Source organism: Microcaecilia unicolor, chromosome 2 (assembly GCF_901765095.1).
Source record: "Microcaecilia unicolor chromosome 2, aMicUni1.1, whole genome shotgun sequence".
In the NCBI taxonomy this organism is placed as follows: Eukaryota; Metazoa; Chordata; class Amphibia; order Gymnophiona; family Siphonopidae; genus Microcaecilia; species Microcaecilia unicolor.
This window is the reverse complement of record NC_044032.1, coordinates 142,145,648-142,170,210: the sequence shown is the minus strand read 5'-3', so window position 1 is coordinate 142,170,210 and position 24,563 is coordinate 142,145,648. Positions and strand designations below refer to the sequence as shown.

General features: G+C 40.8%; 1 protein-coding gene across 7 annotated transcripts in view; it reads left to right on the top strand.

The window, feature by feature from the left end:
• The first annotated feature begins 11,462 nt into the window (after positions 1 to 11,462).
• Positions 11,463 to 24,563, top strand: part of MEF2C (myocyte enhancer factor 2C) — a 504,569-nt gene continuing 491,468 nt past the window's right edge. For all 7 annotated transcript variants that reach the window (XM_030193373.1, XM_030193370.1, XM_030193375.1 and 4 more), the window contains exon 1: positions 11,463 to 11,609. The gene's annotated coding sequence lies outside the window, so the exon portion shown is untranslated. The remainder of the gene's footprint in view (positions 11,610 to 24,563) is intronic.

Below are 24,563 nucleotides of genomic sequence, written 5' to 3'. Positions count from 1 at the left end.
ATTTGCTTACACTGGAGGTAGTGCATGAAAATGTTCCTCAGGCATATTTATTATAAATATCTTGAAATCCAAAGTGGCTTGATGTGTCCCAAGGACTGGGTTGCTCTAGAATGATATTCTGCAGTATGATGCTTAGAAGGGCTAGACCTGAGAACAACATCAGTAAATACTTATTTACAAAAATAGCAATGCAAGCAGATTTTTATTTAGTAATTTACAAAAGCTTGATGTACTGCCAATCACACACAAGGTGTTGCCAGGTGATTAACAGGTAAAATTAGAGAAAATAAGAGCAGAGCAGAAGAAAGAGAGTAGGTTTGAAGTAAAGGAACAAAGAGAGAGAAAGAGAGAGGAGAAGGACAGGTGAAAAAAAAGGAATGGAAAGGAAAGGGGGAAAGGAGTGAGTTATTAGCAAGCGTCAAAGGAGAGCTGGAAAAGCCAGGCTTTCAACTGCTTTTTACATTTTGCAAAAGATGGTTCCTAGCTCTAATGAAAGAAGATGTCAAGGCAGAAATGAGAAGGGGATGGGAGAGAAAGAAGAGCCTATTGGGAAATGGCTTCCTACTTGCGGTACTGAAGTACAGAGGACCCACGGTTGCAAAGAATTAAAGGGAAAGCCTGAAATCTACTGAGGTCTGTAACATTGTACGAGGGATAAACTGAGCAGACTAGATAGGTATTACATTTCTTGCCATCATATTCCGTGTTTCTATGTCCCAATTTTTTTTATTCACCAAAATATCATTTTGCATTAATTAGTCGTGCACATCCTAATTTAGCAGTATTGAACTGTTCTTATTCTATCTCTGAAGAATCCTGGAATAGATTTATACTTTCACTTATTAGATCTTTAAGATGGTCATTTTGAGGCAAAGAAATGGAATGATGGATGGGTTAAAGAGCAAACACACAATCTTAAGAAGTACTGTATGATGAAAACATAAGGGTTTTGTTGTGATGAACACAACAATAAAGAACCTGTTTCCTCTTAGCAGGCTTCTGAAAAGTACTTTCTGTATAATTATTAACTAATACCAGTCACTCGTTCAGCACTCAGCTTTTAAACTGTGAATAAGAGAAGCTCACAGTGAGAAAGGTACTTATAGCGTTTCCTTGGATACTAGATGCTGCCAATCAGGTTTATGTTTCTAACCAAAAGTGGTACCCCTGCAGAGACATAAGGACTGGTGAGAGGCTGTTTATACATCGGAAGTAAATAGAAACTTTGTTTACTTGACAAAGGGTTTTTGACCCAGAATTTTTCTCATCACCCCTGTAAGCAACCGCAGCAACATAGTGAATGAAGCAGGTACTCTGAGCAATTTGTTTGACAACCCCTGTACATCATTACACTGCTAGCCAGAGAGAAGCTGTGCATGTTTTACATGGATATTATACTGCTAGTTCCATGTATTTATTAATAACAGGTCAGAAATTGAAAGAGAAGGTTAAATACTAATCAGCATCATTCTATAGCTTGAATTAGCAGGACAGAATGCAACAAAAAAAATGCAGAGAATTAAGTCGTTTGTTCACTTTCATCTACTAGGTATTAGAGTTGGTGCTTAGGCTTGCTTCAGAACCAATCTGGCCGATATTCAAAGTCATTTAACCAAGTAGGAGACACTTCTGACTGCTTAAATCACCTGAGGCCACCCAACCGCCAATATTCAGCGGCACCTAACTGGACAATGCTGCTGAATATTGTCTCGGATCAGCTCCCCAAAAATGGAGAGGTCAGGGAGCTGTGTTAAGGAGAAGCCAGTGGTTATGTGGGTCCTGGCAATATTCAGTGCCAGAAAAAAATAAGCCTTTCTGGAAAACTTAAAAAACGTATTTGTACACTAGGCCAAGGGGGATATGAACTTTAATCTGATTAGTATTTTTTCTTGTAATTCCTGATAATTTGTTATATTTTCATTCTCAATTTGTTAGATTTTGTTCTAACTTGCCTTGAATCTTATTTTTTAAGAGAGCTGAAGGGGAAGGTTGAGTCCAATATGGAACTGTTTCTTCTCCATCTGATTAATACGGTCTTGTTTAGTCCTACCCTGCTTTGCAAGTCCATGAAGGTACATATAGGATTCCTTTCATAATCAAATGTAGGAGACATGCAGCTGGATATGAGGGTATGAGAGCTGTTAATCAAGAGATCTCATTGAAATTGATCCCCCAGCAGATATGACTCTTTTGCAGGGACTTTTAGTTAATAATGCATGATGAGCAAAACTGTTATTCTGTATGATTTAGTTATTGACTGGAATTTTGATATATTTTTTATTACTGAAGCATGGCTCCCAACTCAGGGATTAGATTGTCACAGCCTCCTTTAGTCCACCTGGTTTTAGTTTCTATGGATCCCCTGGGGAGGGAAGTAGGGAGGTGGGGCAACAGCCATCATCAAATATAATTATTTATGGAAACAGCTGTTGGTGAAAATGCCTTAGGGAGTGGATGAGTTATTATTTTTGGAGGGGGGCATCCAGTATTTATTTTGCTACTGTATATGCCTCTGGGGATCATCTCTATTTATTAGATCACGGGGTTAATTTTCAAAACAGAAAAATGTCCAACAAGGGGCACAAAGAGACAGATGGTCATTTTGGTTTTTTTTTTGCCAAAACATCCAAATTGCTATTTTTAAAAACCATTTTAAGACATTTTTCTATGCAGCTTGTATGTAGTGCATCCAAATCATTAGTAAGAATACTGTGCCCCTCACCCCCCATATATCCCAAGGCTTGTTTATGTGTGTTTTTCCCTTGGACATTTTTTTATGGTCCAAAACCATAGACTCACTGACCACAAAAACATTGCAAGTGGCCATTTTCAAAGCACATGGTTTGAAAATCACTATGTTTGCCATTTGATTTTTAGATATTTTCTGCAAAACATTCATATAGAAAATGCCCCTCCACATCTATTGATGTTATTAGCAAGTGACTACCTCCATTTGCTTTTATTGGGGGATTTTAACCTACATATGGATATTTATGATGGAAGACAATACTTTTTTTTTAATTATTGTTAAGTGATTGTGGTTTACTTCAGTAAGGGGTGCTTTTACTAAGGTGCACCGAAAACTGGCCTGCGCTGGTATAGACGCATGTATTGGACACGCGCAGGTCCATTTTTCAGTGCACCTGAAAAAAAGGCTATTTTGACTGAAAATGGACTGTGGCAAAATAAAAATTGGTGCGCATCCATTTTGGGCCTGAGACCTTACCACCACCCATTGACATAGCGGTATGGTCTCACGCATTAAATAGATGGTAATTATCAGCGTGCATACAGTGGCATTTACTGCCTGGTTATTGCTACATGCCAGCGCATGTAGTTGATGTGCTTAAAAATGAAATTACCACCTGGGCCACGCCGTAGTCGAGCGATAGTTCCAAACTGGCGTGCATTGGGAACGCATAGGTGCCTATGCAGCTTAGTAAAAGGGCCCCTTAGTGAATATTCCAGATCACATAGAGGGGCATATATGAGATCTAATTTGTGAGTCTGAGAAACCAAGCAAAGAGAATGGTTTAAAATTGAAAGGAATCAAAATCTTTCCTTGGTCTGATCATTGTATGATCTCATTTTAATTAAGCTGGAAAATAAGATGGGAAAGGTTGTTGGTAACATTTATGTTCTCCTGAGGAGATGGGGCAAGGTACATATTGAACTGTTCTGTTCTCGTTGGCAAGGGGTAAAGTAGACAAAGAGGATTCAGCCTCTACACTGTGTAATATAGTTACAGAATGGAAGTATTTTGGGAAAGATAGCTCCTTGAAAAGAAGTATAAAGGAATAAACAGAAAGAATCTAGGTTATACACGATATCTTACATCTTTAAAAAAGGAGTACAGAGATTGGAAAGATGACGACGTTGCTCCCTTTCTGAGCAGAGTATATTATGCTGGAAGAAAGCAATGATCAAATATAGAAACACTATTTGCTAGGCTAAGACAACTTTCATCTCTAATCTGGTGCATTCATCAACTAAAAAGCTTTTTAATGTTGTAAATATACTGTTGAAACAGGGAACAACAAGGGTAGGAAAATTTGCCTGCTGCGTGGAGATGTTTTGTTAGATTTCTTCATCTCTAAAGTAAGTAATTTGAAGAGTGAAACAGGTAATGTTCATAACCCACAAGTTTCCACATGAGATCTAGAGGTCTCTCCTAGATTTAGACAGGGATTATCAATTCTTTCTTCGATACAATTAGCCCATATTATTATGAACATTTGTGCCATTTTTTGCTTACCAGATACTGGCTATTCCTCTATCTGGAAGGCCCTGCCAGGTGATACACTGTGCCCTCTGAGTAAGATTGTGACTAAGTCATTGCAGGAAGGGATTGTGTCAACTCAAATGATCATCTCATTATTGAAAAAACCTGAGTCAAATGTGGCAGAATGTAAAAATTATAGACAGTGGCAAATTTACCCTACCTGAGCAAGAGGTTGGAAACAATGGTCTTACTGAAATTCAAGATTATGTGGAAGAGAGGTGTTTTTTCAGATCTTTAATCAGGATTTCACTGCCACATTAATACTGAACAGTGCTTTTTTGTAGGAAAAAAGGTGCCGGTACTCATACAGGGTCAACCTTAAGGGTGGGGTCACTATCTATGGCTCCACCCCTACAGTAGCCACACTCCAAAGCAGCCACACCCATTTTACCAGCCATGGCACATATAAAAAGGCATCATTGAAAATAATACACAAGTCCCTAGACCCAACAAAAAACACCCTGAATGACCATAAAATAATAAAATATGTAGATAAAAATTCAGCTAAAGCCCCCCAAAACCAGACTCTGGCATGCAGAATAACACCAGAAAAACTAAACTGTTTTCCCCTTGTACTGCTATATAGATAACAGACATAAATTTCAAAACTTAATATATTCCATTCATTATATCACAAATTAACAACTACAAATAAAACAAAAAAATTAACACAGGTATCACACTACTTTATTGTAAACTAAAAATAATTTTTTTCTACCTTTGTTGTCTGGTCACATACTTTTTTTTCCATTTGGTCCTGGTTTCTGATTTCTACTTTCCTTGTCCTTTCTTAACACTATTACCAGGATTTTCTATTTGTTTGTCATTTTTCTCTCCTCCTTTTCCTTTCACCTTTCTTCAATTTTATTTTCCCTCTTTTTACTATGTCTACCTACAGCTTACCCCTCTCTCTTCCACACTTCCATCCAGCATTTTCCCCTCTCTCTTCCCCACTTACATCATCTGCCCCTCTGTCTCCTCCCTACTGCCATCCAGCATTGCCCCTCCTTTTCTCCCTATATCCATTCAGCATTTCCCCCTCTCTCTCCTCCCCACTCCTAACCAGCATTTCCCCCTATCTCTTCTCGCCACTTCCATCCAGCATTTGCCCCTCTCTCCTCCCCACTTCCATCCAACATTTCTCTCCTTTTTCCCTTCTCTCCCCATCCAGCATCTCTCCCCATCCAGCATCTCTCCCACCCAGAATTTCTCCCCTTGCCCCCTCTCTTACCATGTGGCATTTCTCCCCCTCCCCCATCTCTCCTCAGCAAAACATCCAAAGCCAGTTTTAGACATCGTATTGTAAATGCCCCTCCACATGTCTGGAATAATTTTGGACTGTAAACTGCTTTGATATATTTTGGTTTAAGGTGGTATATCAAATTTTACAAAATAAATATTGCATAAATATCTAGATCCCAATGCTACAAAGCCAGAATATTCATGACTAAAACTGAAAAATTAAACAACAAACAATAAGAGGCTGTGATCCGCAATTAAGCGTAGCAGTAGAGAAACAAGCAGACCAGCAGTCTAAAGAGATGTGCAGTTTATTAAAACAATCACCAAACATGGCCACATTTCACTCAGTTCTTTTTATTTTGCGTTGTTATTTGATTTCTTTTAAATATTAACTAATGTTATTTATCATTTGTATGATTTTAATTGATTTGTTTGCTTATGTACCAGTTTTTCCACCTGATGCAGCCTTTAGGTGAAATGTGGCCCCATTGGGTAATTGTTTTAATAAACTGCACATCCCTTGCTGGTCTGCTTGTTTCTCTACTAAAATGGAAAAGTGAGCATCTGGCAGGGGGCGTCATCTTGTTTTGTTTTAGATGGGACTAAGGTGGGCTACAAAATAAATGCATATTCTCCATTTCATAAGGGGAATGCATGTCTATGCTCAAGAAGACTGACATCAGGATTTAACTCCTGCTATCCGAGATGTCTAGGTTTCAAAAAAGTGTTCTTACTGAGCAGCACTCCACAGGTCAGATTAGGAGATGTTGCCACCTTAAACCCTCAGTGGTGTATGTCTCCCTGAAAGTGAAATTAGAAAAGGATAACAGGGTTTGTGACAGCTTTGGGAAAAATAAATGTTTATTTTCCAAAATGACAAACATAAAAGCTTATGTTCTGCCACATGTACATTTATGTTACTTTTCCATAATATAAACTAGTATGTGCACGTTTTGACCCATTGATATTTTAAATGTTTATCAATTTACAATGGATGCTTGTCTAACACATAATCAGCACACAAATATTCACTCCTTTATGCATTTTAGAACAGGCTCTATGCTGGCAAACCTTGCTCAGAAATATTAGTGGAAAGTTCAACATCCCGATCTGGCCTTTTCATTTTCAATTTGTATGTCCTTTTATTTATAATTTTGCTCACACCTTTTTCAGTAGTAGCTCAAGGTGAGTTACATTCAGATACATTTGGTATTTCCCTGTCTCTAGAGAGATCGCAATCTAAGGGCCCTGTTTACTAAGCCGTGCTAGAGGTGCATTAGCAATTGCTAACCGTGTAAATGCCTATAATATTCCTATGGGCACGGTTATCGTGCACTAAAAGTGCTAACACACAGGGCCGCCGATAGACAAAGCCGGGCCAGGGGCAAACACCCCCCTGGGCCTACCCCCTTCTGGGCCCACCCCCTCTCTAGGCGGGCCTGCCCCTTTTCCAGGTGGGCCCACCACTCGCCCCGCCGCCATCCCGCTTACTTGTCCTGCACTCCTGCTCCAGGCTGTCACAGTGCACAGCAAACTTCCCCAGGGCCCAGTGCTAGCATTGCTATCCTGTTCCTGTATGCGGCAGCGCACAGAGAAGAATCCTTCCTTCCTTCCTGCTGTGTCCAAAGAGGCTGTTTGGACGCGGCAGGAAGGAAGTACTCTGCTCTGCAGCGCTGCTATGCACAGGAACAGAAGAGCAATGCTAACACCGGGCGGGCCCCCCTTGGATGCCGGGCCCTGGGGAATTTTGCCCCCCCCCCTCGGTGGCCCTGATAACACACCTTAGTAAACATGGCCCTAAGTTTGTACCAGAGACAATGGAGGATTAAATGACTTGCCCAAGATCACAAGGAGCAACAGTGGTATTTGCAGCGAGCACCTCTGGATGTCAAGACTGGTACTCTAACCACTAGGCCACTCCTCCACTTTCTAAAATGCTGCTCAAACTGTTTGCCTGTTTCTAATTTAAGTTCACAGGATGTAGAATTTTTTATATCCCTTCTTTGAAAGTGTTTTAGTTGGTGTGAATTAGGGGTAAGGATTTTCCTGTTATTGTGCTGATGTGATGAAATATTCTTTCAAAGAAGGCAAGGTTAGAGCAAAACTAGTTGTCATTCAGGAAGAAGCTGAAGGATCTTGGTTTTACTCAAGGATTTATTGAAGGTTGGAGACTGAGCATCTAGAAGTAATATCTGATTTAGAGGGGAATGTTGTATTCAAATTGAGACTTAATTTGATGCCTAGATAATTTAAACATGATTTGTTTTACCATGTTTGTATACCTCACCGTTTAGCTCTTGTCGATAAATGGAAATAAATGCATACTTAGATGACTTCTGAAAGATTTCTCTTTCTAATGACAACTGTCCATTGGACCCAAACAGACATGTCACTTCTTCCTCCCTCCCATTTGTCAACTTGAGTGAATATTGTCTGTTGAAAGTCACTTCTTCAAGTCTAGCCTTTAAGGAAATAAGCACTCTTCTCAAATAAACTAATGGCATTGATTTTTACCTCATCCCACCTCCCACAACTCCTGTCTATCCCAGTTAATCCTAGCCCTTTACCTTTTCCCTCCATATTTCAATTATCTAACTTAAATAACTAAGGGCCTCTTTTATAAAGTAGCACCACCGATTCTTGGTGCAGCAAATGAGAGGAAGCCCATTCAATTCCTAAGGGCTTTCTCACATTTGCCGAACAGGAATCGCTAGCGCGGCTTTGTAAAACAAGCTCTAAGTATTTCATTACATCTGTTCCTAACTCAAGTTTTACAGGTCTAACATTATATGATGTATTTTACTTTCTGTTAATATATTTTGAAGAAGTTCATGCTTTTCTAATTGTTATGTGAGGCACATTGAACCTGAGTTCTATTCGAGCTAATGTGGGATATAAATATCATAAATAAAATAAAAATAAATAAATTGTCAAAAAGGTAGTAAACAAATCTTTAAAAATAATTAGACTGATTTTCCTAATCATTTCTTCTTCTAAATAGATGTGGTAAAAGCAAACATGTTACAAAATATCTTTCTGTGTTGATTTTACATTTCTCTTTACTATCTCACTGTTTCATTGTCCCATGGATTCTATAGAGCGTCCAATTATCTGTGCCCAAATTTGGGTATGATCCTGAGATGTATTCACAACCTAATTGACAGATAAAATCAATAATTGGATACTATCAATCAATTATTGATGTTAATTGTACCAATTAGGGGTTGTACATATTCTATATGCCTAAATCCCATAACGTGAAACCCAAAAGGGGGCAAGAGCATGTCAGGGGTATTCTCAAAAGATGTGCACAGTGTTATAGTATTCTAGGGATACACGCCAAAGTTTGCATCAGGATTTACAGTAGGTTTCAGCTGGTGTAAGTCCTCGTATCCAAAGCCGAGCACGAAAATCCCCACTAGGCGCTGTTCTATAAAGGGAGACTCCTTTTTAGCACCATTTACTGAAGCCGGCCTATGTGTCTTTCATGGGCATAGTTTGGGAGGTGATGGGGGGGCAGTGCCCCCCCAAATAAACTGCCACCCCATCTTCCAATCCCCCGAGTTCCCGACAGCCTCAGCTAGAAAGCAGTACTCATGCTGCTTTAGACCTGCCCCCGAAAGTCTTTCTTTCTCCTTTAACTTCCTGTTCCCACGTAGGCGGGAAGCTGTAGAAGATAGAAGGGCTTCCGGGCAGGTCTAAAGCAGCGTGAGTACTGCTTTCTGCTGAGGCTGCCGGCAGCTCAGGGAATTGGAAGACGGGGGGCAATACCGATCTGTTAAGTATTATCTTAAGACTGGAGCGCCTCTTTCTTTTGATGGCCGCCGCTGCTTACAGTATGCAGCGATCCCAACCACAAGCCAGCACTGCAGCAATCACCAGCCATAACCCAGCGCTGTGGTTCTTTATTCCTCTCTTTCCGTGGCGAATCTTGGACTGAATGTATTCACAAGCTATCCCAATGTTCTCATGGTAACCGACTTTGTAAGTATGGCATTGTGCTTTATCAGTATTGTTAGAAATCAGAACTAACTGTGAAAGCACCGGAGTTATGTCATAAAACCTGTACATAAAGCAATAGTATTGTATCTATGGTTGATGTAACTCTTCAGTTTTGGGGTTTACAGAACATTAATGCTCTTACACAAGTAGTATACACGGCTGTACCAAGAAAACTGTTTCACGCTCTTGAAACACCACACTTTTTTTCTCCTTGTTCATTAAGCACCCACTACTTTTTTTAATCTGTCTCTCATATTTTGTTAGGCATGTTTGCCTTGCTCAGTGTGTACCTTGATGGATCTTCTTTCTTGGGTTGGCAAATTATTGTAGCTGGTAGAAACAGCAATTATAAACTCTGTAGTTTATGCTCATTTTTCATCACTGTTCTTCTATACAATGCAGATGGCCAGATTTCAGTGAGAATATCCTGTTTCCTGATGTTCATCTTAACTGTTGTTGTAATGTGCTTTGGGAAGCCTGGTGTTATAAAGATGATAGAATATATTGAAATTAAATGGAAGTAGAATTAAACTCTCCTTTCATTGGAGCACATGGAATCGCATCTTCGTCTGTTTTGTAGAAGTTTACCTTTTAGATACACAAATGGATTATTCTGTTTTGAACATGTTTCAGGGGCAAGTGATTTTATAAGTCAAAATAAAAATAAATATTTTGTTTCATGCAGATCTCTTTTGTTTAAACCTAACTAAATGGGCTATAAGCTCCGAATGCAGTCCACTGGTTTTCTTATATTTTATTCTTGTGATGACTTGTACAGTGCCAAAACTGAAAACTCTTATCTCTATCTTCTTGAGGTTAAATGAGGGAACATGGCATGAGTTTAGCTGGTCCAATGAGATTTGATAACAACAGGGGATGGTATGACTATAAAGCCATGTTCTAGGCTTGTGTGTGTGTGTGTGTGTGTGTGTGTGTGTGTGTGTGTGTGTGTGTGTGTGTGTGTATGTGTTTTGAATAACTATAATTAATATGTATAAGATGTATGTATGCAAATGAATATGCTAATGTGCCATGCCTCCCCCTCCCCCCCCCCCCCCAATGAAACTGTCAAACTACGCCCATGGTGTATTTCCATTTCTCAAACTGAGTCAATGTTTTCACCGCGTGCCCAGCTTAGAGATCAATGCAGTGCAGTATTTACTGAACACCAACAGCAATACTGGCATAAAACAAGCCAAAATGACTTCAGCAGCATTTTCCTGTAAATCCAGATAAATTGTTGGGGTGGGGGCTGGGATGCTGACAGCTAATGTAAGTTTTTATACTAGCCCATAGCTACCAAGTTAAAGCTTAAATCAACCCCTGATCTCTCAACACTATAGTACACGCATTCCAATTGTGGGTGTAGAAGTAATGTCTCCTTTAGCAAATGTTTTACCCCTCCCCCAACCCAATGTCTTCAGATAAGCAAGTACAAAAGAACTAGGAAAAAGCAAGGTAGCCAAACTGTAATATGTAAGACAAGCTCTTCAGTTGTAGAAAGTAAGGGTCTCTCACCATTAGAAAGTTTCCAATCATAATTAATAGCACAAAATACATGCCTTTTTTCTGGGATTATTCTTGGAAACCAAATTTTCAAGGCAAGGTTAGAGAGGAAAGCTTCCTTTTTCATCTGAAAGCAGGTTTGGTTTTAATTACAAAATGACTGACATTTGGATTCGACTTCTGATTTGATATTTTCCATTTGAACTTGCTGCATACTTTTGAAGGGAGGGGGCTGTAATCCTGTGTTCTTTCACCAGCACTGACAAAGGTCTGGCTGTCAGTGATACCTTTTACAGCTAAATTTATCCCAGAGTGACAGGAGCAGGTGCATCCAGGCCTGCCAGACACTTGTGCGGGGGGATCATGCATCTTACGGGTCAACAACTACAGGGGGAAAAAAGTTTCTCTCTTATAGTAGAGGGAGGTTGAGGCCACCACAACCCAACTTGGGGAGTTTCTCTTCAAAGCCAGCTGGTCTGGCTTTATTCTACAGGAATTTTTTTACCTGTCAGATTTTGAGCAACAAATCCCTCAGCAGGTGCTGCAGGGTACAACTTCCTGGAGAAGCAGGGCGCTGGTGAGTCATTTTTTTCTTGTTATTTTTTTTAAAGAGAAACTGAATTATGCAACTAGAAGTTGATCTATTATCTAGGAAAAAGCAAATGCCCGTGTTGTGAAAAAGAATGCAGGTTTTCAAACCTTTATTTACAGCATTTGGTTGTGTTGCCTCTGTTAGTATATGTACAATAATTCCTTGAGCAGGGTGCTGTCTAGGGAGATAGATAGATAGATAGATAGATAGATAGATAGATAGATAGATAGATAGATAGATAATTGTCTATTAATATAATCTATATATGTGTGGGTGGAGTGTATATGTTTATGTCGATTTCAGTTGTTTCAATGAAAAATGTTTCTTATGGCTAACTTCTGAAGTAGGCAAATTGAACCACTCTGATGCGAACATTGTTTTTCTTGTAGGAAACTAAAAGCAAATTTTTGTCTTGTGTTTGCCTTTACTGCCTACATGGGCAAATTGTTCTGTTAAAAATGCTAATGAATGTTAAGTCTTCATGAAGATGAAATTTTTCTTCGTATTAAATTGATTTGGGTTGATATGAAACTAGTTTTGGTTGAGAGGGTTTTATTTAGAAATGTCCTTAAAGCTAAATTATAAGTTGAGTACCTATGGGGGGGGGGGGGGGGGGGGTTCACACGGTTGTGACTGCTTTTGTAAAAACAAGAATGCTGCACTTTTGCAGTTGAATTTCACTAACTCACCTTGCTTGATATACAGACAGATAAATGAAGAATGCAAAAGGAAAGCTTTATTGTAAACATTTTGTTCATAAATTGAGTTTATTAAACCTTTCTTTATCTGACATGATATGTCCCAAGAAATTTGCATTAAATTGAAAGCCTGCACGAAAACAAGCAAGCAGTAGGTCATTCCTAGTAAGTAACTTGAAAGGCAATATGATGAGCAGATCAAATAATTTGCCCTTTCATTTAATGCAAAGCAAGCCCTGCTCAGCACATGAAAATAAAAAAAAATTAAATGTCTGTATTATTACTAATAACATGTCATAACGGAGAGCCAGTTGTTCATGAGAAATTAGTATCATGCAGGGTAGGTGCCCTGTGCTACAGGCTTTACTATGATTTTTATTCTGAGTTTGGGAGAGCATAGCTGAATTGTGCATAAGACCTCCATATCTTAAACAACAATTCTGGCTTTCCAAGAACTTGTCTGATTACATTTTGGCTGGGGTTGAGAGAAAAAATGTGGGACAAGTCTTTTAGGGTTTTTATAGTAAAATGTTGAAAAGTTGTAAAGGCAAAAAACATTTGTAAACTGATACTGCCTTGGAAAATGTTACAGTGTGAAAAAAGACAAACTCAATAGATGGAGGATAATTCTATAACAGGGTGCTTAGGATAAGAGGGTAAGCAGTCTCCTATTTGAAGCCTACCCTATATAAAGAAAAAGAAGCCCTTATGTTTCTTCATAGATTACTAGCCGAAGTGGCAGAAAACACATTTACATTTATGGTGCAATCACACCAGCCCTATAGCAGGTGTAATGTCAATGCCTAGATGTTAAACAGTATGCATGAAGATTATAGAATGCTATAATTTACACACATTTGCCCACTTCATCCATGTCCTGCTCAAAATCTGCTAGTTGGTATTCTATAAGAGGTCATTTACGCATGTTAGTGGTCAGCTATGCATACAAATGACTTGCATACCACCTTAATACATGTTCCACCTAAAACTGTTTCCTTATAGAATTAAACCCTAATGTATTGAGGGAGCAGCACATGAGAAAACAGAAGGACATAAGAGTTGCCATACTGGGTCAGACTAAGGGTCTGTCTTGCCCAGTATCCTGTTTCCAACAGTGGCCAGTCCAGGTCACAAGTACCTGGCAGAGTCCCAAAATGTAGCAGGATTATATGTGTATATTAAGGGACTTGAAGTAGAGGATATTTTGTTAGAAAAAGATGAAAATGGACTGAGATTATTCAGAATCATAAATTGCACTGAATGTTCACATTGATTTTGTAGTACAGCAGTTTTCCTCTTTCTTGTTGCAGGTAATAGGATAAACATATTTATTTATTTTGTCCACACTTTTTTTTAGTAGTAGTTCAAGGTGAGTTACATTTAGGTACCTTGGATATTTTTAAGTGACTTACCCAAGATCATCAGGAGCAGCACTGGGATTTGAGCCAGCCACCTCTGGATTTCAAAACCAGTTCTCTAACCACTAGGCCACTCCTCCACTCCACTAGCTGCTCACTGACACTTGAACATTGAGACTATGTACAATTTCTAATGTGATGTTTTCACACAAAATATATACATACAGTATATACAGTGTATAAATGTTCAACTCTCAGAATCCCTAGTTGAAACTGCTCAAAGAAATAGAAGAGATTGTGAAGGAGGCTTTTGTTGGATGCTAAATTTCCTCTAATGTCTTCCACTTTTGTATATTTGTCAGTTCCCCTTCTTTAATAGAGCACTTACGATATCTATAAAAGCCTAAGACACCTCCAGTACCTTTGCTAAAGCTGAGCTTCTGTCCATTCCAACCAAAGAAAAATGCTTCTATTTCATCTAATCATTCTGAAAAATATAAAGTTGTGTCTGCTTCAATACACTAGTGAATACTGTAAGTAGGTTTAGTATCAAGGGAACATTATGCTCAGTACTGTGTAAAGCATAAGGAACAGTAAAGCTATAAAGTGAATTTGTGCAAGAAATAAACATGAATTGAAGGTTTCCATGTGCATGCAGATATATTTTATTTCCTGGTTCATGAGATCAAACCACCTGAAAATGAACAGAATTGATATAAGGCAAAATTTCCTCCAGAATCAAATTAATTTTAATCCCACCTCTCCCTTAGTATTTTGTCTACAGTTCACTGAATAGACTACACCCATGTTTCTCAAACCTGTCCTGGGGGATAGTAACATAGTAACATAGTAGATGACGGCAGAAAAAGACCTGCATGGTCCATCCAGTCTGCCCAACAAGATAAACTCATGTGTATACCTTACCTTGATTTGTACTTGCCTTTTTCAGGGCACAGACCGTACAAGTCTGCCCAGCAGTATTTCCCACCTCCCAACCACCAGTCCCGCCTCCCATCACCGGCTCTGGCACAGACCGTATAAGTCTGCCCTCCACTATCCTCACCTCCCAACCACCGACCTCTCTTCCCCCACCTGCTCCGCCACCCAATTTCTTTCAGTTTGGGTTCATCTTACCATTCCAAGGACCCATTCCATGGCGGCTAGCTGGAGAGCATGGCGGAGGGCCGGAGCATCTACAGCATCATGCCCAAGGCTCAGGTGCTTCCTAGGGGTGTGGTTGTTAATATGTTTGCAATAAAGCTGTGGCCGAATTTTCCCAAAGACAAAACCTATCTCATGCATGGTCTGTGGGGCAACGGGATAATGATGAGGGAGGGGGGCGAAAGTGTGTGCTGCCTGCCCATGTTAAAGGAGGCAAGCGACGCGAATGTGGAGCAGCCAGGTATAACATGGCGGCTGCCGCATGCTTGCCCCCTGGTCCAAATCGCCCCCCGCTTCCGGCTTCCCCGCCATCCCCGGTGACGTAGCGGGTGACCCGCTGCGTCATTGGTGGAGAGGCCGGAAGGGGGCGGGGTCACAGCGGGTGGGCTCCAGACACAGGATAAAAGATGCGTCATTGGCGGAGAGGCCGGAAGGGGGCGGGGTCACAGCGGGTGGGCTCCAGACACAGGATAAAAGATCCAGTCAGGTTTTCATGATATCCCTAACAAATACAGTGGTGGAAATAAGTATTTGATCCCTTGCTGATTTTGTAAGTTTGCCCACTGACAAAGACATGAGCAGCCCATAATTGAAGGGTAGGTTATTGGTAACAGTGAGAGATAGCACATCACAAATTAAATCCGGAAAATCACATTGTGTAAAGTATATGAATTTATTTGCATTCTGCAGAGGGAAATAAGTATTTAATCCCTCTGGCAAACAAGACCTAATACTTGGTGGCAAAACCCTTGTTGGCAAGCACAGCGGTCAGACGTCTTCTGTAGTTGATGATGAGGTTTGCACACATGTGAGGAGGAATTTTGGTCCACTCCTCTTTGCAGATCATCTCTAAATCATTAAGAGTTCTGGGCTGTCGCTTGGCAACTCGCAGCTTCAGCTCCCTCCATAAGTTTTCAATGGGATTAAGGTCTGGTGACTGGCTAGGCCACTCCATGACCCTAATGTGCTTCTTCCTGAGCCACTCCTTTGTTGCCTTGGCTGTATGTTTTGGGTCATTGTCGTGCTGGAAGACCCAGCCACGACCCATTTTTAAGGCCCTGGCGGAGGGAAGGAGGTTGTCACTCAGAATTGTACGGTACATGGCCCCATCCATTCTCCCATTGATGCGGTGAAGTAGTCCTGTGCCCTTAGCAGAGAAACACCCCCAAAACATAACATTTCCACCTCCATGCTTGACAGTGGGGACGGTGTTCTTTGGGTCATAGGCAGCATTTCTCTTCCTCCAAACACGGCGAGTTGAGTTCATGCCAAAGAGCTCAATTTTTGTCTCATCTGACCACAGCACCTTCTCCCAATCACTCTCGGCATCATCCAGGTGTTCACTGGCAAACTTCAGACGGGCCGTCACATGTGCCTTCCAGAGCAGGGGGACCTTGCGGGCACTGCAGGATTGCAATCCGTTATGTCGTAATGTGTTACCAATGGTTTTCGTGGTGACAGTGGTCCCAGCTGCCTTGAGATCATTGACAAGTTCCCCCCCTTGTAGTTGTAGGCTGATTTCTAACCTTCCTCATGATCAAGGATACCCCACGAGGTGAGATTTTGCGTGGAGCCCCAGATCTTTGTCGATTGACAGTCATTTTGTACTTCTTCCATTTTCTTACTATGGCACCAACAGTTGTCTCCTTCTCGCCCAGCGTCTTACTGATGGTTTTGTAGCCCATTCCAGCCTTGTGCAGGTGTATGATCTTGTCCCTGACATCCTTAGACAGCTCCTTGCTCTTGGCCATTTTGTAGAGGTTAGTGTCTGACTGATTCACTGAGTCTGTGGACAGGTGTCTTTCATACAGGTGACCATTGCCGACAGCTGTCTGTCATGCAGGTAACGAGTTGATTTGGAGCATCTACCTGGTCTGTAGGGGCCAGATCTCTTACTGGTTGGTGGGGGATCAAATACTTATTTCCCTCTGCAGAATGCAAATAAATTCATATACTTTCCACAATGTGATTTTCCGGATTTAATTTGTGATGTGCTATCTCTCACTGTTACCAATAACCTACCCTTCAATTATGGGCTGCTCATGTCTTTGTCAGTGGGCAAACTTACAAAATCAGCAAGGGATCAAATACTTATTTCCACCACTGTATGTATACTTCAAGTACCAGTCTTTCTGTTTTAGAACCAGTTACAGTGAAACCTCGGTTTTCGTTGACGTCGGATTTTGTCGTTTTCGGTTATGGTTGATTTTTTTCACGAAAATTTTCTCTGGGTTTTCGTCGGTCACCTCAGAATTCGTCGGTAAATGCCATGTTAAATGTTCATTTATTGCTAGTGATTTGAGGGCGTGCACAGGGGGTGAGTGTGTTTTACATCAAGTGCGTTAATTGCATTGGCTGGCTGTTGGTGTGGAAGGCGTGGGAAATTTCTAGTGCCACTCCCCCCTTCCCTTGTTCCTGTTTGCATTTGTTTAGCATTTTTGAAGGGCAGGAGCAGGAGGTGGGTATGTTTAAGTGTGTGGGACCATTAGAGAGGGGCTGGTGGAGGAGGTGTATGTTGGATATCTGTGAGGGCGGGACGGGATAGCGATTTGCGGATGTGGTGCATTGTAAGCAGTTGCTGGTTGGGGACGTGGGGGGTAGGCGGAGGTAAGCGGGTCAGGGGAATCCGGAGTCAACTTGATCGGGACGCTGATTTGCCCTTAGTAGCTTGTTGGCGCTGTTACAGCCTGTTATGATATCTGAAGCGTTGTATGACGTGCCGCATCATCATTTATATAGTAGGATTAGTCTTTTTATTCATTTTAAAGAATTTAAAATAAATTGCCTCAGTTTTCGTCGTTTTCGGTTTTCGTCGATTATTTTCGGAGTAATTATCAACGAAAACTGAGGTTTCACTGTATTATACATCATTTTATGAATGACGATCCTAGGTCGGCTGCCACCCGGGGCGGATCACCAATGCCCCCTCCAGGTGCAGCATGACACACACCCCTCTGGCGCTATGACACCCCCCCAGTGCATTAACCCCCACCCTCCCTGGGTGCATTCTTAGCTGCTGGGAGCAGGGAACCAGTGGAGCCGACAGGCACACAGCTGCTCTCTGCACCCCTCCAGCAGCATGCACCTGGGGTGGACTGCCCCCACCACCCCGCCCTTGGTATGCCGCTGCATTTTATTATCTTTTACTTCATCATGTGGATATAGTTCCTGCTTGTACTGCATAACATAAACTATACTATATTGTCTAACCAAATAATATAACCTTTCATACCCTTATTCATACCTAAGTCAATAGAGCTTATTAGCACCACTCCTACTCGCTAATATCTCAAATCAATACAAATACAATTCTGAGCGTAACATGTTGCTCCTTTTAACAATCTATTGCTCGTATCAAAGTTCTTAAGGCAAAAAACATCTTTGTAGTTGATCTTCAAATTATCAAAGTCTATCTTCTAAGGAAAACTCAACAATTGCATCTTCCCATAATGTTATCGTGAGCAGTGCATTTTGAAAGCTCCTCATCTGTGTGCCACCTCCATGGTTTTACTAACATAGTAAGTTCAAGCTCATTTGGTATTCTATTAATAAATATGTATGAGACAGATTTGCATGCCTGTCACCTCCATTATAAGCAAATCACTCCCATATATATTTATTAGGGATATCCTGAAAACCCAATTGGCTGATGGTCTCCATGGGCGGGTTTGAGAACCACTGGACTAGTCTACTTCCAAAATCTTGGCCAATACGAGCTGCTAAATAATTCCTCTAACCCCCTGACACAAGCCTACCATTCCAGCTAGAAGTGATGGCTACATCAAATAAATTCCAGTAATCACATGTTTGATGAAAAATCAAGGAAATGCTACTGCTGAGTTTACATATATATAGGTACTTATTTTGTACCTGGGGCAATGGAAGGTTAAGTGACTTGCCCACAGTCACAATGAGCTGTAGGGGGAATTGAACCCAGTTCCCCAGGATCAAAGTCTGCTGCATTAACCACTAGGCTGCTCCTCCACCATTTCTGGTGATCAACAGGCCTGTTTACTAAAGTGTGCTAAGCAGTTAGCAAGGGATTTAGTGAATGCTAGCCAATAGCATGAGCCTGCGATAACGGCTACCACATGCTAAAAATAGCCAGCATGCTAAAAATTCTATGTTAACTACATGGTAGGTTAGGGGGCCGTAGCTGGGCAGGGAATGAGTGTGGAGTGCACCCTGCAGTTAGCATACAGTACTTACCATGCTCTGTCATTTCTGCAATTAGTACAGATGCAGCTGCACCAACTTGTATGTGACTGAATGTAGATATTATGGCTGGTAGTTTGGGAAGACCTGGGGCACAGTTGCAATATATGAATTTTACAAATTATGAGTAAATACACAGAGCACATGCACACATTTTCACTTTCTTTATAGCATGTGTAAACTTGTTTGCGAACATTTGTGTAATACTGAAGTGGGGGTTCATTGTATGATCCAGTTTTACAAAGGCACATGGGTGCCTGTATAACCTTTATAATAATAGGGATAAAAAAGCTGCTTTTTGGACTTTTCACAAAGGTACCCTATTAATGTCCTCCTAAATACCTAGTTTAATCTAGGTCTCAATTTTCTATATGTGTATATCTCTATAGATTTATTATCTCTGTTTTTCTTTTAGTTTCAGTGCTCATAACTTTTGCCACATTGAGAGAGGGAAATTTTCAGGCAGCTAATTTGGGAGCATCAGTCCTATTTACCCGCAAAAAATATTTTCAAATTTACCCTTGTGAAACTCCATGTTACAGAGGATGTCTAGATAGGAACTGAGACATCAGACTTGTCTCAGTTCCTACCTAGACATCCTCTGTAACATGGGACTTGGGACATTCACAATTCTCTAATGTTTTAGAAAAGTATCTCACACATTTGTATTTTCTGGAACACAGAGGAGGCAATTCTATAACAAGGTGTCACCGTTTCAGTTCAATATTACCATGGTTAAGGAAGCCTGGTCTATAAAAACACATGTATATTTAAGGGGCCCTTTTACTAAGCCGCAAAGGCACCTACACGTGCTGAATGCATGCCAATTTTGAGTTACCGCTCAGCTACTGTGTGGCCCTTGCGGTAATTTCATTTTTTACATACATCCACCACGCGTGTCCAAAAAATATTTTTTTTCTGACACATGTAGCGGATGCACGTCAAGTGGCATTCTACGTGTGTAGATTAATACCACCCGGATAACACATGAAACCTTACTGCTAAGTCAATGGCTGGTGGTAAGATCTCAGACCCAAAATGGACACGCAGCAAATTTTATTTTGCCACATGTCCATTTTCGGCAAAAAACTTTTAAAAGTCATTTTTTTGCAGGTGCGCTGAAAAATGGATCTGCGCACACCCAAAACCCACACCTGCACTACCGCAGGCCATTTTTCAGTGCACCTTAGTAAAAGGACCCCTAAGTGTCCTTATAGAATGCTTGTGTAAAGCTGCATCAATGTGTCAAAACTTAGATGCCTGTGTGGAGCTCCCATATGCTATAATTACAGTAACTCTAAACTACACCCCCAATCCACCCCAAAATGCCCATGACTCTCCCATTTCTATGCCCCCTTTTCTGGGCCAGTGTAAAATTTAGGTGCAGATCCCATGCCTAAATTTGCACACATAAGTTCTAATTGAATCTAATTAGTGCCAATAATCGTTTGTTAAAAAGCCAATTATTGGCACTAATTGGCTCGTTATATAATTAAATTATATGCACAAATTTGGCATACACAATTTTTATAGAATTTCAGCCAGATTTCACAAAAAGAGAATCCAGTTAGATATGAGTGAAATAGCTCCATTATTATTTTTTTTACCCAAACAAGTGATTTTCAACATTTTGTAAAGCATTTCATACTGAGCTCTGGGAGCCCAATATGGGCAACCTTTGAAGCACTGAGTGCTCTCTTTCTGGATGTGCCTATGCCCTTGATGCAGGCATTCTACTGCTGAAACATGCTGGGCAACAATTAAATAGCAGAAGAACATTGACACACGCCAATATCAAAGGTTGCTCTTTTAATAAAGTTATATACATCTACGGCCATTGGTTGGTTTATGTTGCAGCTTCTGTTCTTGGACCTCTGATTTGTTGCAGCTGTTTTGTGCCTATTTCTGCTTGTGGAACCACCCTGTTGTGACAATTGGCAGGAAACGCAGAGTATCAAGCAATAAACTAAACTAAACTAAAAGGGAGTATTTCTCAAAGTATGATGTGCGCTAAGGGATAAACTCTATATATGGCGCCAAAAAAACCAATGCTGAAAAAAGGCTATTCCATAGGCGGGGCGGCCCAAGACAGTCTGCTGACTGAGGCAAGGGGATGGTCTGCCTCCAGAGGTGAGGGGATGGAAGGGCGGGGGTGATGCCAGAGTGCAACAGGTGTGGGGGTGGATGCCAATCCAAAAAAGTGCCACCTGTGGCCCCTTCCTCAGGTGGACTAATGGTAGGGCTGCCACTGTCTATAGGCCACACTTTTTTCCTTTATTTATATTTCCAATTAATAATTCCAAGAACATTTCTTGTACAGAAATAAGGAGATTATATTCACAATATTGTATCATAAAGGAATAAAAAATAATCTAGTATGAAAACAAGTTATAATCGTCTTATGTTAGTCCACAATATTGGGAGAGAAACAAGGCACAATACAAAGCAAATTAATGTTTTAAATTCTCAATCGGAGACTTAGAAGGGAGATTCACAGGATTATATTATTACATTTGAGGGGTGGTTGTTATAACTGATTCTGAATTCAGAGGTAGAGTGACTGCTTTCTTAGAATCTAAGGAAGTTTTCAAGTGTAATGGGTCAAAGAAAATATATTTCACTGAGTTCAGTTTTACAACACATTTACATGGAAAATTCAACCAAAATAATCCTCCCATTTGAAACACAATGGGGCACAATTTAAGAAAACTTTGACGCCTCGTTTGTGTTACTTTGGATACATCTGGATATATTCTTACTCTAGAATTAAGGAACATTTCTTTTCTATACCTCTATAGGCCACACTTAAAGTAAGGTGTGGTTTATAGAATAGCGCCTATGCCCGGGAATTGTGCTTAACTTTAAGTATGAGCCACTTGTACTAATTGAAACGTGGTGCAAATGTACATGCCTACATTAGGTCTGTATCCCTGCTATTCTACAACAATGCACATTAATTTTAGGAAAGCTCCCATTACACCTATGACCCTCTCATTTCTGTGCCTCCTTTTCAGATAACTCGTAAACTTTAGACATGGATCCCCTGCCTAAATTTACATATATAAATGCCAATTAAATCTAATTAGTGACAATAATTGCTTGTTAAAAAGTCAATTATTGGTGCTAATTAGCTCATTATTCAATAAATTTGCTCACACAATTTTTGATGACTTTTATAGAATTAGAGGGTAAGTGCAAATTCTATATCAGCAATGATCGACATAATTGCATTATAGAATAGTAGCTTAAGTCCTAAGTTATGAATGTCTAACTTTAGGATCATACAGTTACTTTTTTCCAGCAAGCAATCTTAGAATATAAACTTCCAATGTCATCAAACTTGTAATTATGTGCACATAATAACACTTAAATAGTACTTTTTTGAAAAGGGGATCCTCAGATGTCACAATGCAAATGCTGCCAGAACCCAGATTCTTAGTGCAGCATTGCACATTCCTCCATTTTTTATTGAATATTTTTATATCAAAAATCAAAAGCCGCTTAGCTTAGAAAATGTGTTTATTTATTTATTTGGATTTTACTCACACCTTTTTCAGTAGTAGTTCAAGGTGAGTCACATTTAGTTACTATGGATAAAGTACTTAATGTTAGCTCAAGCACTGTTGTACATGCTTGCACCTAAGTGTTGTCAGATAGGCGTGTAACTGATAGATTCACCTTAAGAGCCCACCTTTTCTCCCTTGTTTTCCCTTCGGGATCCTAGATTGGTCAGGACCACCCTCAGCATTGGGAACACTTTTAACTTTCTGGTAACTTCATATTTTCCTCCTTTGATTTGCTATTTAATGGCACTTTTGTTCCTTTCATTTTACCTGTTTTATTTAATTTGTGAACCATTTTGATTGATACAATTGAAAGGGGGTATATCAAGCGCTATTAAACATTAACCCCCAAATTCTATATATATCGTGCCTAAATTTCTTCATGGAGCTCGAAGTGTATTCTATAACAGTACACATGACTTAGTTAACTAGCTAATCAGTGCTGTTAATTGGATATTAACAAGCAATTATCAGTGCTAATTGGCATTAATCAAGATTTATACGCGCAACTCACTCAGCGTATTTTGTAACGTGATGTGCCTAAATTCCAAGTCACACAGTTGATAAGGGAGCACGGCCATGGCCAGGGCATGGACATTTCTAAAACCTATGGGCATTATTATAGAATACACCGGCTCTCCCCTAGATTCTATATAGCATGCCTAGAGATCAACGCCAAATTCAGCATGGATTCTATAACAATGCACATAATTTAACAAGCTATTGAGTGCTGATAACAGCACATAACAAGCAATAATAAGCACTAATTGGCACTGATCAGAATTTATGTGTACAACTTGCTAAGTGTATTCTGTAACGATATTTGCTGAACTTATAATGCACACGGGCAAAAAGGGGCATGTCATGGGTGGATAAATGGGCATTTCATGGGCATTCCGAAATTTACATACCTAGTTATAGAACATTGCCCAGTGTGGCTAAATCTACGCACTGGGATTTATGCCATGTTTTCATTGGTGTAAATGGATGCACGTAGATGTAGGCACTGAAATATCAAATAAGCATCTAATATAATAATTCGCACCTCCAACGTTCTGAAGCTTACTCCGTGACAGCATGGCAGTGAAGCCGTGTAGTGTTCCTGGGTTCGTAATCGCACTCGCACTCACTGCCTCGCCCTCGGAGGGAAGGGAAGGCTGCATACTCATTCACTCTCTCACACATACTCACTCTCTCTCACACAGCACCTGCCACACCACCCCCAGCAACGCTGATCCCCCTCCAAGCCCTCCGCCACCCCCTCTCAGTTCGGCAGTCCCCTCCGAGTTCACCAGCCCAGCAACGCTGACCTTGACTTACCCAGTTGGGGTTAGGCGGCCGGCAGCAGCGGTAAAAAGCGTGCAGGCTCGGCTCTTCTCTCGCTCTCAACTCTGGTCCCGCCCTCACTTCCTGTTTCCGCAAGGGTGGGACCAGAGCTGAGAGAGAGAGAAGGGCCGAGCCTGCATGCCTTTTACCGCTGCTGCCGGCCGCCGTAACCCCGACTGGGTAAGTCAAGATGACTTTTAAAATTTGGAGGGAGGGGGTCAGGAACTGGAAGGAAGGGAGGGACGATGACCCTGGAACTGGGAGGAAGGGGGGGACCCTGGAACTGGGAGGGAGGGAGGGAGGGGGCCCTGGTACACAATCTCATTCTCACACACACACTCTTTTTCACACAGACACACTCGCACCCAGTCTCACGCTCTCTCTGTCACACACACACACTCGCACATTCACTCTCTCTCTCTCACAGTCACTCTCACACACACTCTCACAAACTTACACACTCCAAGGAAAAACTTGCTAGCGCCCATTTCATTTCAATGAGATGTGGGCTTTTTTTACTAGTATTCTATAATCAGCACCTAAATCTAGGCACCAATTATAGAATACGCTTAGTCGGCACTGATTTCAGCGTCAATTTTTTTTAGGCGCCATATACAG